At 41.4% G+C, this 17,512-nt stretch overlaps 2 pseudogenes; one reads left to right on the forward strand and one right to left on the reverse strand.

Annotated features, from left to right (window-relative positions):
* Positions 1 to 926: 926 nt before the first annotated feature.
* On the forward strand, positions 927 to 2,181 carry LOC136479879 (protein FAR-RED IMPAIRED RESPONSE 1-like; annotated as a pseudogene).
* A 489-nt stretch (positions 2,182 to 2,670) lies between these two features.
* Positions 2,671 to 17,117, reverse strand: LOC136479880 (uncharacterized; annotated as a pseudogene).
* Between the last annotated feature and the right edge of the window lie 395 nt (positions 17,118 to 17,512).

Consider the following 17,512-nt stretch of genomic DNA (forward strand, 5'->3'; position numbering starts at 1 on the left):
ATGAGTCTAAATAATCATTAAGCCTATTAGTAAATAAATGCATGGGCCTTTAGGGATTTATGAGGATTATTTCACATGGGCTTTGATCATTGGGAAAATGAGAGGTTTATTATTTTCATAATTAATTAATTTTGTGGATAAAATAATTCTAGAAAAGTCTAGAATTATTATTTAAGCCGCGACAAATACTCCGAAAGCTTTGAAAATTCAGGGAAAATTCCCAAAGACATTATGGAACATGAGAAACCCAAATAAAGTATTTGGAGCCCATGATAAGATAATTTAGAGAAACTAAAAATTAAATTATGCTCATAGACAAGTAGGAACAAGTTCTAGAAAAAGTTAGAAAATTTTCTAAGAAGTTTGTAGAGATTGATTGACGGACGAGGAACTGAAAGGAGTGATATGCGTTACAAAGAAAAGATTTTAGGAAGCTCCCAACGAAAATTTGAGCTGAGAAACAAAGAATTTGATTGTAGAAAAATATAAACGCGTGCTGGAGAAGGAAAATTGACCTACTAACGTATTTTAAAGACTTTGCTCACTCTCAACACACAAAGAAGCAACAAGCAAACATCACATCATCCAAACGCCCTTCAAAATTAGAAAACATTGAAAATTAACATTTTTCCTATAACTAAATTTGCACTAGCTCAAACTAAACTTGGTAAATTTTATCCAAATATTAAAACATTTATTTTAATTAGTGTTTTCTATGCACAACCCAAAATCAAAAATTTTGGGGTGTGACAGAATCACTGGCCATGTGTAGACATGCATCTTTTGGATGTGCTTTCCTACATGATGAGACAACAACAACATTCAAATGGGTTTTTGAAACATTCCTAGAGTCAATGAGAGGCAAGCACCCTCAAACTATAATAACTGACCAGGACAAAGCTATCAAAACAACAATTAAAGAGGTAATGACAAATACAAGGCACAAAAATTGTCTTTTCCACATCAAGACCAAATGCTACTCAAAGAACGTCAAAGTATTTGCAGCTAAAGGTGGACTATATGAGGAATTTAAAGACATAGTGAACAACTATGTCACAGAAGAGGAATTTGAGTACTTGTGGGAGAATATGATCAAGGAAAGAAACCTAAAGAACAACAAGTACTTTACAAAAATGTGGGAAACAAGGAAACGATTCATCCCAGTCTACTAAAACAATGATTTTTTTCCCTTTCATCCAAACTAGATCAAAAAGTGAGGCTACAAATGCAAGATTCAAAGAAAATGTGGGTCCAACCTATAGTATTATCAGCTTTTTGAAGAAGTATGAACACATAATTGAGACAATAGACAGAGCAGAGAACCTAGAGGACCACTACAGCAACCAAAAAAGACCAAAGAAACTACTCTTTGGATACAAATTTGAGAAGCAAGCACGTGAGTTATATAACAAAAACATATACAAGAAATTCCAGGTTCAACTGAAAGCTACTTCAACACTCACTTATAAGGGGATTCAACAAGACAAGGCTTTCGAAGTATGGCAAAGAAGCAACCAGATATATAAGGTACAAAGGATAAGGAAATACATAGTGCTAACTGACATGACAAAAAGGAAAGAAGAATTCAGTTGCATCTGTGCCAAATTCATCAAAGATGACATACTCTGCTCCCATATCTTGAAAGTGATAATAGAAAAAGAAAGTAGCACCATACCAGATGAGTACATAATAGACAGGTAGAGGAAAAAAGATATGAGATTGATCCAACAAAGATTAGAAGACAAAACAACAGCTACAAGTTCTCTGCTCATATTCAATATACTATCAAGGAAGTCCACTATACTGAATTCAAAAGCATCTAAATAGGAAGAAGCAATAGATTACCTTATAGCATAAATGGAAAGGATTGACTTGCACCTGGAAAAGTTACTAGCACCTCAAGGCATTCAGGATGGTTAGAATGAACCAAACTCACATACAGAAGTACAAATAGGTGGAACAACATATACGGAGGTCAACAATTCAAAAAATATTATTCTAGGTCTAGATACAACACCAAAGAAAGGCAGGCCACCAAAACCAAAGAGAATGGAGACTGCAATAGAAGAAGTAAAGGAGAAAATGAAGCAGAAAGAGACCAAGAAGAAGAAGAAATCAACAAAAAATGAAAATTCAGGTGAATATCTCACAAAAAAGCAAGTGATATTAGTTACTAACTAATATCAGTTATCATGTATAGTGATACAATTAGAAAAACAACACCATTGTCCAAATATTTTTTCCTGATAGAATCACCAAGCAAGCCTAAGATAAAGAGAATGAAGAAAGCATCCAACAAACACTGATGCAGAGGAGAACAACTCAACAGCTCCAAGGAAGAAGTAGAATAAGAGGATGGAAGACAAGAACAAGTTAGCAAGACATTTTTCAGAAAACATCAGCATATGTAATACTATATTAGACTTAAGAACTGTAGTACAAGGTTTGCTTGTATGATGTGCAACAGAGCACAAACATATTGTAAGGCACTTCCTTAAGTACTACCCTATTACAAGATAGGGAGACCAAAAGTTTTTGACACAGCATTAATACCTTTACAAACCAGTGAAAATACTATAGACAATGAAAACTAAAGTAGAAAAGAAAGCAAGAAAAAACAACTACCAAGAGCCACCTTCCTGAAAAAATACAGTCAACTAAAAAAACAAGTCAAAAAAGGAAGCAAGCACCGATAATACCTGATTGTGATAATAGGTAATGACTGGATTCTTTTTTTTGAAACAAAGTAATGACTGGATTCTTGTAACCAGTGTTCCTAGGGTTGAACAACATCTCATTGCATAACTTGATTATGATATTTGTAATATCTTTGCTGCTGAACAAAGAAAACAAAGAAGATCTTGGTGACGACCAATGCTCAAGAAACATCATAGCATAAATTCCTGAATCAACACTACATGAATTTAAAAAAGATTAATATGATAAAAAAATTAACAAAGGTAACCATAACAAAAAAGAAAAATATACAAGACTAAAGAGAAATAAAAAATAATTAACATGAATCAAAAATACTAAAAAGCACATACACATACTTATTATCTAGAGACTGCTTGGGCACACTTGGATATATAACACCATATTCATGAAACTTCATATTAGTCTTGACAAACCTGTTCCACTAAAATTTGAATTCTAGAATCTGGATCAAAAAAATATAAAAAGATCATCAAATAATTAATCACTAACACAAAAAAACAAAGCTAATGAAACAAAACATACCATCTTTTCCCTAACATATTGCTGGTAAGCATGAAGTTCATAATAGAATGAATCTAAGAACACAAATTTCCTAGCCTTAATATCAACAACAAAGACAAACCAATGATCTTCATAGAAAGTTGGAAAATACAACTACACAAACAAAAAAATAAAATAAATATTCAAATAAGAAAGCAAAAGAAAAAATGGTTCATCAACCTTAGAAAACATTACTTTAAAACCTACCAAGTCAAAACGATGAAGTGGCATGGCTTTTGCAGAACGCTGAAAAGTTCTCATCATCACATCACCATCAACTTTAGCATGATCTTTGAGAAGATTATCCTTCAAACTCAAAAACATTAGGATTAAAAAATGATCACATTATCTAACACATAACATCAAACACTTATTGAAATGTTAGAAAAGAAGTAATGCCGCTTCGAAACATCTGGATGTCCATTAGGCCAGCAAAAGAGATGATAGGAAAATGCAGCCACCACAAAATTATTTACTTTACCACCTGGCTTCATAGATTCTCCAAGAGACCAGTATGTACAACGAACACCTCCAAAATAGAAAGCATCCTCACTAAAAAGAACAAAATAGATAAAAAAAAGTATTAGTTACATAAAAACAAAGAAATACACAGGAGCACAATCAATAACAAAAAAGGACAAGCAATTACTTGCTGGGACTAGACTTTGACAAAGCACGGATAGCCTTGCAGTTTGCAATTATAGATTTTGAAACTTTAAATTTGTCTTGAAGATTATCAAAATCATCACTATAATATTGATATCGACTTGGACAAACCATCCTTCTAGGACCATGAACAGGAACTTTCCCACCAGTTGATGAATCCCTTGATTTGAAATCAGAATGACTAGCCACACTACAGGATCAATAGAAAAATCTAATGGAAAACCATGAGTTTTGTTTAGACAAAAATTAGGAGTTTCTGAGCTCATCCTCGCTTTTTCCAACTTGGAATTATAGATAACATCAGATTTTTTACTTTCAACTCTGACTATCAGAAAAGGACCCTGAACCAGTACGAACAATAGGAGAAGTATCCTAAAAAAAGGAGAAAGACAACCAATTATAAATATAAATTTTATATACATATATATAAATGACAAAATCAAAAAGAAAGAAGGAAAACTAACATTTCCTTTGGCTGTAGATTTTTGAGAATTCTTCACAGAACTATGACTAAGAGCAGCATTGGAGGCTTCATAGAAAGTTTAGGTGTAATATAGGGAGTTTCTTCATCAGAAAATGGAAGAGTTTGTAGAATTACACGATCCTAAAAAAGAAAATGAAATATAAACAAGACAACATGTAACACCCTAAATTTGCAATTTTTAGAAATAGCCAAATTGATTTATTTAAACAATCTTGGTGAGCATTGAAATATAGGAAACAAATAATTTTTATAAAACTAAAATCAAATATAAGATTAAGATTAGCTACAAGTGATGCATACAAGCTGCAACATATTTATTTTTGTGATGAATGGTTTTGATTCAAATTCCAAATGAATTCAAAATCTAATTGAAAATGAAATTTGGAAAATCGTTGGAAAAAGGAAAAGAATTCTTTTTTTCTTCTCCCCCTCCTTCCTTGCATTCGGCCCACTGGCCCCTCTCCCTTTTTTTCCCCGCAGCCCAGCAGCCGCGCCAGCCCAGTCGCGCGCCTCGGCCGCTCGGCCCAGCAAGCCCCGCCGGCCCACTCGGGCGCCAACCGTTGCTGCGCGCCTGCGCCCGCGCCCAGCCACTGATCGCCTGGCCCCACCTGTCGGCACCGCCCCCAACCTCCCGCTCACCCCGCGCCAGTCAATCGTGATGCCGCAACCGCCGCCCACGAACGGCGTCGTGGGAGCGCCCCCCTGGTGCCTCGGCCGCTTCAAATAGCAGCCAGACCCCCCGTGCGCACCCGACTGCCCCCCCCCCCCGCTCTCGTTTTCGCTCTTGCCAAGCACCGAGGAAGGCTGCAACCGCCGCAGCCGTGGTCACCGGGATCCGCCATCGTCGAGCTCGGAACCTCCGCGCGAACCACCGTCACCGAGCCGTCTCCGCTCCGATTTTCACCGCGGTGAGCCTCGCCGTTCTTCCCTCTCTCTCCCCGAGCAGCTTATTTCTTGTTTCTTGGCTTCTCGAGCCTTGGCCGCAAGCTCCGCGAGCCGTGGTCGCCGGCCATGGCGGCCACCGCGCTAGCCGCCGTAACGGCTTGGCCGAGACCCCCTTTCCTCCCCCGCGTCCCCTGGTGCGCTTGGATGTCCATTTGGTGAACCCTAGACCCTAACTGCGCGTGACCGTGACCTCCACGCCGCCGCCAATGGCGCCTCACCACCGGCGACACTGTGGCCGGCCGGAATATTCTCTCTCTCCCTCCCTAGGTCTAATCTGAACCGCACGTTTCTAATCCAACGGCCAGGATTAGAAGTTACCCCTTCGCGTGGCTGTTTTGCGAAAGAGTCCCTGGACTTTTCTAAGTCCTAACCTGCAGTCCAAAGCGTATTTCCCCGAATGCGCAATCTCGATTGGAAAGCGTAAACTCCACGGCTTAAGTCAAAAATACGTTTTCAGTATTTACAGAAATGCCATTTGAACTGTTTCGCTTATAAAATTATCGTTTTAGCCCCGAATTGATCCATTCAAATCGCGTTAGCTTCGTAATTTCATAAGCTACATGTTGGAGCTACTGTTAGTCAAGTTTGGAACTTTTTAATTTCATGATTAGATTTAATTAAATATATGGCTATAGGAAAACCCGTTTAAATCATAACTTTCGCATTTTAGCTCCGTTTTTCGTGAACTTCGCGTTGACGTGATCGTAGCGAGACGTAGATTAGTTTTACAAACATTTTATCTTGATTTCAATATTGTTGGTGTACTGTTCTAATGATAGGAATGTTTGCTTTGCATGAATGCTTTTGGAATGTTGTATGTTGCTGTGTTGGTCGCGTTCAGACGGTGAGGAAAACGTGGGAGACCAAGAACTCTTCGACGACCAGCAGGACCAGCATGAGTTTGTGAACCAAGGCAAGTATAACATGGGCCTTCCTTGATGTCCTATTTCACTTTAATCAATTACTCATTGGCATGTGTCTAATTTTGATACCCGTAAGGACATCCTAGTGATTGTTTATCCTGTTCCTTGTCTCCTATGGGTTAAATGCATAAGGGTAGATTGCTAGTGCTCTAACTGAACTTGACATACATGTTGATGAATGATACTATGGAATAAAGTGAGTAACACGATTTATAACAACTGTTCCATAGGGCGAAAGTGCAAATGACCTTTGTTTATGTTGCTCCCGGCCCTCCATAAGGACTTATCTGTCGGCAAAAGCTGGGACTGACAGTGCAACCGGGAGAGTCATATGGCTCTGACTTTAGCTCAGTAATAGGACCTTTCCTAGCTGGTTAGAGGTTACCTTTTTGGCGCAAATGGGGCTTGCCACTTTAGGTATAGGGCTGCCTCTGTTCCTATGAGTATAGCCACGATGGATTTGTGCCATAGGAAAGGGGGGTCCCTACATCTGCCTGCCAAGGAAACCTAGCGGCCCTAACTTGTTAGGGAAACCTATGAAATGGCTTCATAGTGTACCCTGCCCGCTCACCTTGGTAGTGACATGGGAGTAATTAATCCGGGCATATGGGGATCACGACTCGTGGTGAATGTGCACCACCTCTGCAGAGGGTAACAAACTGTTATAACAGCCGTGCTCATGGTTACGAGTGGCCCGGAAAACTCACAGAATAATTGGATACTTGTTGATGATCATTTATGATGGTATATGATGGATATATGATACACTTGACTCTGATAATTGTTCATATGGGATTAAATGGGAGCTTAAGCATAACTTGATAATACTTGAGAATAAAAGCTTGACCTATTAAAAATGCTATCTGCAGTAAACCAGAGTCTATCCTTTTTGAGCTTCATAACCCCATATTAGCTTGCTAAGTATGGAATGTACTTACACTTGTTTATTTTCTTTACTTGGATAAAAATCCCGGATGGGTAACAGATGACAACGGGTATGAGGATTTCCTGGAGGATTATTAGGCTTGTGGTCAACCAGTTGACCTTCCCTATGACGATGGCCACGAGAGTTTTATTATCTTTTTATTTTTCCGCTGTGATGTATAAAACTAAGTTTTATTATAACTCTGATGTATGAGACACCGTGATGATACTTTATGTAATTTGTTAGCTTTGTGTGTGATTGATTCCTGGGCACACACGAGTTTTGTGTATTCAATTTTATCCTTAAAATTGTGTGTGACAAATTGGTATCAGAGCCGTGTTGACTGTAGGACGCAAGCCTAGTTAGAAAAAGGTCGTTTTAGCATGTTTGCTCCTCTGGTTTCTTGCTTACTGACTTATTCTTGTTATTTTATTAAAACATTTATGCTTTTCATACCTTAATCTATTATTTAAAATTGTTGGTTCTAATTCTATCTCAGTTTAAATCTATAGATGTCTCATAATCCGAAGACTGCTCGACTCAGCACCGCCGGCTATCGTGCCATGTTCACCCCGCGTGCCCCATAGGCGGAGAGGGAGATTGTGATCATCTCCGACGACGAGAAGATGGATACACCGATGCCTACACATGCTCCTACACCAGTCGCCGTGCCCGTCTATCCTGTGGTAGCTACACCTGAGGAGTCGACAGCTACTTCCCCTACACCTGCACCCTCCCTAGCTGCCCTCATGGAGGACGAGGAGATTGGCTGGAAGTGCAAGTACTACTTCAAGCTAGCTCCAGAGACAGCCTACTACCACACTCTCCTCACCCATGTGCTGGACGACTACTTCCCCGATTTGCACGCCTCCATCAGCTACCACTGCGCCGAGTACCAGCATCCATTAGAGGCTACCTTCTGGAAGGTAGAGCTAGTGGTCACCGCTTGGAACGATATCAATAATGGACATGAGGTGGAGACTGTCCACTGTGCCCCTACCAGGAGAGCCCATGCTTTGGATGGCATGGAGGATGTAGCACAGAATGCCTACATCCACTACCATGGTCGTCGCTTTGAGGCCATGAGGGAGGATCGCTTCAGGTTCCTTCCTCGAAATGATCATGAGGGTGTTTGGCAGGTTTTGGCTCCACCAGAGAATGACCCAACCCTGAAGGCAACGGTGCAGCATGTCCACGCTATGCAGGGACTGGATGATGAGGTCAAAGAAGAACTGCATGCATCTCAGAGGGTGCAGAGACGTCTTCAGAAACAAGTGGATGAACTTCGAGCACAACTTGGACAGCCTTCCATCTACAAGAAGAAGCACTGGTCCTTCACCATGATTGACACCGCTCCATAGGTGTTAGGTGCCTTGATCTAGATTACCACGTCGTTAGTTCGTGTTCTTATTTAGTCTTGTTGGTCTTGTGAACTTGGTTGATTAGATGTTTAATTTGTGAACTTGGTTGATTTGGTATTTTGCTTGATTGCTGGAAGCTTGTGGGCATGTCCACAACTTCCTTAGATTGGAACTTTAAGTTTAGAATGAAATCTTAATGCAGATGTTTCGTTATATCTTATCTCTGCTGTGCTGATTTCTGGAGCAGCCTGTGTTATTTATCTAGTATCTCAAAATCTGGGATGTTAAAAATTCTGAAATTTTTGTGGAGATAACTAGACCTCTGTATCTTTCGAGTATCTTTGGAATCACATCAATAGCTCTTCAGGTTTGGGAGATCTAGCTATCACAAGTTGATGTTCCTGCGCTGTCTGGAACTCAGAACAGTTTCGGTTTAGCTCTACTTTTGACTATGTGTGAGTCCGAATCTGTAAAAGTGATCTAAATGAAAGTTGTAGCTGATGTCCTAAGCTTTCTAACAAATCTTGGTGCACCTCTGTTGCATCTTTGAAACTCGAGTTATAACAGTTTTACTGAACTACTGAATTTGAATCTTGTCCAGAAAATTCTCAGCATTGTTTCTTATCTTTTGTAAGCTCTCTATAATTGGAAAAATCTCTAAATTTTGCACATTTGTTGGAAAACAGATGGCCGCAAGAGGAGGAAGAGGCAGAGGCTGTGGTCATGGGCGTGATGCTCTTATAAATCCACCACCGCCACCTGTGACCATGGAACAGATATTGGGAATGCAAGCGCAGCTGATGCAAGCTATGATGCAGCGCTTGGACAATGAACCTGCAAGAGGGCCACCGCCTGTCCAGGTTAGAGATAAGCATGGAGAGTTTATGAAAGGTCATCCACCGGTGTTCACCCATGCCTCAGACCCTATGGAGGCCGATGATTGGTTGCGTGCTGTGGAGAAATAACTTAACATAACACAATGCAACGACCTTGAGAAGGTGTTGTACGCTTCCGGGCAACTCCAAGGAGCTGCTCAGGATTGGTGGGAATCATTCTAGTTTGGATGTCCCAACAATGCTCCTACTATCACTTGGCAGGAATTCAAGGACAGTTTCCGATCATACCATATTCCTGATGGACTAGTGGAACTGAAGCAGGAAGAATTCAGATCTCTCAAGCAAGGATCAATGACTGTGGCGGAGTATCAGGACAAGTTCGCACAACTATCACGCTATGCTCCTAATGATGTAGCGGATGACAAGGATAAGCAACGCCGTTTCCTCAAGGGACTCTATGATGGACTGTAGCTCCAGCTGATGTCTAATACTTATCCTAACTTCTAGTCTTTGGAGAATCGCGTAATCGTGATTGATGATAAGCGTAAGGAGATGGAAGCTAAGAAGAGAAGGCTCCAAGGGCAAGCTTCTGGAAGCAACACTCGCCCATGTGCTTATCCCCAGCAAGGTTTCCAGCAGAGAAATCAAGGACCAACTCACCAGGGAAACCATGGTCAGTATCCTCAACGGAACCAGTTCCAGCAACGCCCTCAGTACCAGCAATAGTTTGGAAATCAGCGTCCCCCGCAATAGACCAGCAATCCTGCAACACGCCCGGGAGTGCCTAACAATGCTCCTGTGAAGAGTGGTGCACCCAACAATCCCAATGCCTGTTACCGATGTGGAGAAGTAGGTCACTATGCTCATCAGTGTCCTAAGAAGCAGAACCAACAAGCACCTCAGAACCAGACCAACAATCAGAAGTTCAACGCCCGACCACCTCTCACAGCGAAGGTGAACTATGTGTCATCTGATGCAGCTCAGGAGACGCCTGAGGTCATGTTGGGTACGTTCAGTGTCAACTCTATCTCTGCTACCGTACTTTTTGATTCTGGTGCTTCACATTCTTTTATCTCCCAAGCTTTTGTTAGAATGCATAGCATACCTTTGTGTGCCATGAAAAACCCCATACTAGTGAATTCCCCGGGAGGTAGTATGCCCGCTTCTTGTTGGAGCCCCTCAACTAGCATTTCCTTAAGGGGGGTAGACTTCAAAGTGAAGCCTATTGTGTTGAGAACAGCGGGAATCGATCTTATTCTAGGAATGGATTGGATGAAACAACACCGGACAGTGATTCAGTGTCAGGAGAAATCTATGGTTGTGACATCACTCAATGGAGATAGAATCTGTGTAGAAGTGGTAGTGCAAGCTCAGCCTACAGCCACAGTGAACTAGCTAGATGGTGAAGTCAATGAACAAGATCGGGTCGTGGAGGAGTTCCCGGATGTCTTCCCCGATGACTTGCTAGGTATGCCACCTGACCGAGACATTGAATTCATTATTGAATTATTACCTGGAACTGCACCAATAGCTAAACGTCCATATAGAATGGGAGTTAATGAATTAGAAGAGCTTAAGAAACAACTAAAAGAGTTGCAAGAAAAAGGTTTCATATGCCCCAGTTCTTCCCCATGGGGGGCACCTATGATCTTTGTGGATAAGAAGGATGGTAGTCAACGGATGTGTGTGGATTACCGCTCATTTAATGAGGTTACCATCAAGAATAAATACCCTTTGCCTAGGATTGATGATTTGTTTGATCAGTTAAGAGGAGCTCATGTGTTCTCCAAGATTGATCTCCGATCTAGTTATCATCAGCTTAAGATTCGTAACTCGGACATACCCAAGACAGCATTCACTACATGGTACGGATTATATGAGTACACCGTTATGTCTTTTGGATTGACCAATGCACCCGCATACTTCATGTATCTGATGAATAAGGTGTTCATGGAGTTTCTGGATAAATTTGTGGTAGTATTCATAGATGACATACTAATATTCTCCAAGACTGAAGAAGAATATGCGGAACACATAAGGTTGGTCTTGCAAAAACTTAGAGAACATAAATTGTACGCTAAGCGGAGCAAGTGTGAGTTTTGGTTAAAGGAAGTCTCTTTTCTGGGTCATGTTGTCTCCAATGGTGGAATAGCGGTGGATCCAGGCAAAGTGCAAGATGTACTGAATTGGAAACCACCAACAACTGTAAGTGAGATTCGTAGCTTTTTGGGATTAGCTGGATATTACCGAAGGTTCATTGAAGGTTTTTCCAAGCTAGCCAAGCCCATGACAGCTCTGTTGGAAAAGAATGCTAAGTATGTATGGTCAGATAAATGCCAGGCAAACTTTGAAGAGTTAAAGAAGAGATTGACTACAGCTCCAGTATTAATCTTGCCCGATTTAAGCAAGAACTTCTCTATATATTGTGATGCATCTCGTTTGGGTCTTGGATGTGTGCTTATGAAAGAAGGAAGAGTGGTTGCATATGCATCTAGACAACTAAGGAAGCATGAGTTGAATTATCCTACTCATGACTTGGAATTGGTAGCTGTGGTTCATGCTTTGAAGATCTAGAGACATTATCTGATTGGACATAAGAGTGATATCTATACTGATCATAAGAGTTTGAAGTATATCTTTACCCAATCAGATCTGAATCTAAGACAACGTCGTTGGTTGGAATTGATCAAAGACTATGATTTGGAAGTGCATTATCACCCGGGAAAGGCAAACGTCGTAGCTGATGCACTTAGCAGAAAGAGCTATGCCAATGGAATTCAGATAACATCTATGTCAGCAGGGTTGTGTGCTGAAATGGAGTATCTCAACTTGAGCCTGGTCACTAATGCAATGGAATTGGTGATAGAACCTATATTGGAGCAGGAGATACGCAAAGGACAATTGGAGGATGAAAAACTTAAGGAGATAGCAGAGAATGTAGTGCTTGGAAAGGCACCCGAATTCAGAATGGATGAGAATGGCACTCTTTGGTTCAGAAAAAGGATATGTGTACCTGAAGTGAACGCTATTCGTGATGCAATTCTGCAAGAGGCCCATGAGTCTGCTTATTCTATACATCTCGGAAGTACCAAGATGTACTTGGATCTCAAGGAGAAGTATTGGTGGTATGGTTTGAAGAGAGATGTGGCAGAATATGTGGCTTTGTGTGACACTTGTCAAAGAGTGAAAGCTGAGTATTAAAGACCTGTAGGGTTACTACAACCAATGAAGATCCCTGAATGGAAATGGGAAGAAGTTGGTATAGACTTTATCGTAGGATTACCCCGCACTCAAAGAGGTTATGATTCAATATGGGTAATAGTGGATCGACTCACCAAGGTTACTCACTTTTTACCAGTCAAGACTACCTATAATGGTGCAAGATTAGTAGAGTTGTACATGGAAAGAATAGTGTGCTTACATGGTGTTCCCAAGAAGATTGTGTCGGATAGAGGCACCCAATTTACATCTCAATTCTGGCATAAAGTACATAGATCCTTGGGAACAAAGTTGAATTTCAGTTCTGCTTACCACCCACAAACTGATGGATAGACTGAAAGGATCAACCAGATTTTGGAAGATATGTTGAGAGCTTGTGCACTTCAGTATGGTGATAGTTGGGATAAGAGTCTGCCTTACGCAGAGTTCTCGTATAACAACAGTTATCAGAAGAGTCTCAAGATGGCACCTTTCGAGGCATTGTATGGACGTAAGTGTAGAACACCTTTGTTCTAGAATTAGACTGGAGAAACTCAAGTGTTTGGTCCCGATGTCCTTAGAAACGTGGAAGAACAAGTGAGAATGATTAGAGACAATTTGAGAGTAGCTCAGTCCCGACAGAAGAGTTACGCTGATACTCGCAGAAGAGAGCTGACTTTCGAGATTGGTGATTATGTGTACTTGAAAGTGTCACCAATGAGAAGTGTGAGAAGATTCAATATGAAGGGAAAGTTAGCACCAAGGTATATAGGACCTTTTAAGATCCTAGAGAGACATGGAGAAGTAGCTTATCAGTTGGAACTGCCTGAGAGCTTGTCCGGTGTGCACGACGTGTTCCATGTTTCCCAATTGAAAAAGTGTCTGAGGGTACCAAAAGAACAAATTCCTTTGGAAGAACTTGCTGTCAAGGAAGATCTTACTTATGAAGAGTATCCGATAAAGATCTTGGAAACTGCCGAAAGAGTTACGAGAAGCCAAACAGTAAAGATGTGCAAGGTGTAGTGGAATCGTTATACAGAGGATGAGGCTACTTGGGAAAGAGAAGAGGATCTGAGAAAGACTTATCCCCAACTGTTTGAGTAAGCAATCACCCGAATCTCGAGGACGAGATTCATCTTAAGGGGGGTAGAATTGTAACACCCTAAATTTGCAATTTTTAGAAATAGCCAAATTGATTTATTTAAACAATCTTGGTGAGCATTGAAATATAGGAAACAAATAATTTTTATAAAACTAAAATCAAATATAAGATTAAGATTAGCTACAAGTGATGCATACATGCTGCTACATATTTATTTTTGTGATGAATGGTTTTGATTCAAATTCCAAATGAATTCAAAATCTAATTGAAAATGAAATTTGGAAAATCGTTGGAAAAAGGTAAAGAATTCTTTTTTTCTTCTCCCCCTCCTTCCTTGCATTCGGCCCGCTGGCCCCTCTCCCCCTTTTCCCCACAGCCCAGCAGCCGCGCCAACCCAGCCGCGTGCCTCGGCCGCTCGGCCCAGCAAGCCCCGCCGGCCCACTCGAGCGCCAACCGTTGCCGCGCGCCTGCGCCCACACCCAGCCACTGACCGCCTAGCCCCACCTGTCGGCGCTGCCCCCAACCTCCCGCTCGCCCTGCGCCAGTCAATCGTGATGCCGCAACCGCCGCCCACGAACGGCGTCGTGGGAGCGCCCCCCTAGTGCCTCGGCCGCTTCAAATAGCAGCCAGACCCCCCGGGCGCACCCGGCTGCCCCCCCGCTCTCATTTTCGCGCTTGCCAAGCACCGAGGAAGGCCGCAACCGCCACAGCCGTGGTCACCGGGATCCACCATCGTCGAGCTCGGAACCTCCGCACGAACCACCGTCACCGAGCCGTCTCCGCTCCGGTTTTCACCGCGGTGAGCCTCGCCGTTCTTCCCTCTCTCTCCCCGAGCAGCTTATTTCTCGTTTCTTGGCTTCTCGAGCCTTGGCTGCGAGCTCCGCGAGCTGTGGTCGCCGGCCATGGCGGCCACCGCGCTAGCCGCCGTTCCCGGCCGCCATAACGGCTTGGCCGAGACCCCCTTTCCTCCCCCACGTCCCCCGGTGCGCTTGGATGTCCATTTGGTGAACCCTAGACCCTAACCGCGCGCGATCGTGACCTCCACGCCGCCGGCAATGGTGCCTCACCGCTGGCGACACTGTGGCCGGCCGGAATATTCTCTCTCTCCCTCCCTAGGTCTAATCTGAACCGCACGTTTCTAATCCAACGGCCAGGATTAGAAGTTACCCCTTCGCGTGGCTATTTTGCGAAAGAGTCCCTGGACTTTTCTAAGTCCTAACCTACAGTCCAAAGCGTATTTCCCCGAATGCGCAATCTCGATTGGAAAGCGTAAACTCTACGGCTTAAGTCAAAAATACGTTTTCAGTATTTACAGAAATGCCATTTGAACTGTTTCGCTTATAAAATTGTCGTTTTAGCTCCGAATTGATCCATTCAAATCGCGTTAGCTTCGTAATTTCATAAGATACATGTTGGAGCTACTGTTAGTCAAGTTTGGAACTTTTTAATTTCATGATTAGATTTAATTAAATATATGGCTATAGGAAAACCCGTTTAAATCATAACTTTCGCATTTTAGCTCCGTTTTTCATGAACTTCGCGTTGACGTGATCGTAGCGAGACGTAGATTAGTTTTACAAACATTTTATCTTGATTTCAATACTATTGGTGTACTATTCTAATGATAGGAATGTTTGCTTTGCATGAATGCTTTTGGAATGTTGTATGTTGTTGTGTTGGTCGCGTTCAGACGGTGAGGAAAACGTGGGAGACCAAGAACTCTTCGACGACTAGCAGGACCAGCACGAGTTTGTGAACCAAGGCAAGTATAACATGGGCCTTCCTTGATGTCCTATTTCACTTTAATCAATTACTCATTTGCATGTGTCTAATTTTGATACCCGTAAGGACATCCTAGTGATTGTTTATCCTGTTCCTTGTCTCCTATGGGTTAAATGCATATGGGTAGATTGCTAGTGCTCTAACTAAACTTGACATACATGTTGATGAATGATACTATGGAACAAAATGAGTAACATGATTTATAACAACTGTTCCATATGGCGAAAGTGCAAATGACCTTTGTTCATGTTGCTCCCGGCCCTCCATAAGGACTTATCTGTCGTCAAAAGCTGGGACTGACAGTGCAACCGGGAGAGTCATATGGCTCTGACTTTAGCTCAGTAATAGGACCTTTCCTAGCTGGTTAGAGGTTACCTTTTTGGCGCAAATGGGGCTTGCCACTTTGGGTATAGGGCTGCCTCTGTTCCTATGAGTATAGCCGCGATGGATTTGTGCCATAGGAAAGGGGGGTCCCTACATCTGCCTGCCAAGGAAACCTAGCGGCCCTAACTTGTTAGGGAAACCTATGAAATGGCTTCATAGTGTACCCTGCCCGCTCACCTTGGTAGTGACATGGGAGTAATTAACCCGGGCATATGGGGATCACGACTCGTGGTGAATGTGCACCACCTCTGCAGAGGGTAACAAACTATTATAACAACCGTGCTCATGGTTACGAGCGGCCCAAAAAACTCACAGAATAATTGGATACTTGTTGATGATCATTTATGATGGTATATGATGGATATATGATACACTTGACTCTGATAATTGTTCATATGGGATTAAATGGGAGCTTAAGCATAACTTGATAATACTTGAGAATAAAAGCTTGACCTATTAAAAATGCTATCTGTAGTAAACCAGAGTCTATCCTTTTTGAGCTTCATAACCCCATGTTAGCTTGCTAAGTACGGAATGTACTTACACTTGTTTATTTTCTTTACTTGGATAAAAGTCCCGGATGGGTAACAGATGACAACGGGTATGAGGATTTCCCGGAGGATTATTAGGCTTGTGGTCAACCAGTTGACCTTCCCTGTGACGACGGCCACGAGAGTTTTATTATCTTTTTATTTTTCCGCTGTGATGTATAAAACTAAGTTTTATTATAACTCTGATGTATGAGACACCGTGATGATACTTTATGTAATTTGTCAGCTTGTGTGTGTGATTGATTCCTAGGCACATATGAGTTTTGTGCATTCAATTTTATCCTTAAAATTGGGTGTGACACAACAACAATAATAGAATACAAAAATTTAAAAACAAAAACAACAAACGACAAAAAATTAGGACCTAACCTCATCTCTACTACTAATAGAGCCATTCTGAGAATCTTGAGACAGCTACAAATTAAAATGAATAAAAATAAGCTTACAACAAAAAGAAAAAAAAAGGAAAACAAAGAGAGAATTTTTAGCACACTATACCTTAGATGGAAATATTCTAGATCGATGCCGAAAAGGAAATGGGGAAATAGATTCAGGGATAACAACATTCTCTTTATCAATAAGAATGACATCCCTATCCAAATCAGAAGAAATATGACAACCACCAGAATGAGAAGCAACATTAGTTCTATCAGCCAAAGGGTTACGAACAGAAGCATGAACAAGCCTGACTTTAGCACCCATATTTGGGGAAGACATAGGTTTCAATCTCTGGCTTAAAACAGCGGAACTTCCTAAAGAAGAGATCAACATTGAAATAAGAAAACAAACTATTGCAGAAAAATGCTGATAACAAACAATGAAAAAATATAATAGCGAACAAAAGGTATAAAATAATAAACAGGAAGGTCCTTATCACTACTTATATAGCAAAGTGGTCTACCTACTACAACATATTATAACAACTAAAGTGAATGCTAAGCATAATCATAATACAAGGATTACAATCCTAAAAATTAATGATAGGAAACACTAAAAACAAGATCCAAAACACTAGGCTTAATGGTCCAACTATAAAAAAATAAGAATCAAGGATACTATATAAAGTGAAATCATCAAATACAAAAAACTTGAAAAAT

This window comes from Miscanthus floridulus, chromosome 9, assembly GCF_019320115.1.
Source record: "Miscanthus floridulus cultivar M001 chromosome 9, ASM1932011v1, whole genome shotgun sequence".
NCBI lineage: Eukaryota > Viridiplantae > Streptophyta > Magnoliopsida > Poales > Poaceae > Miscanthus > Miscanthus floridulus.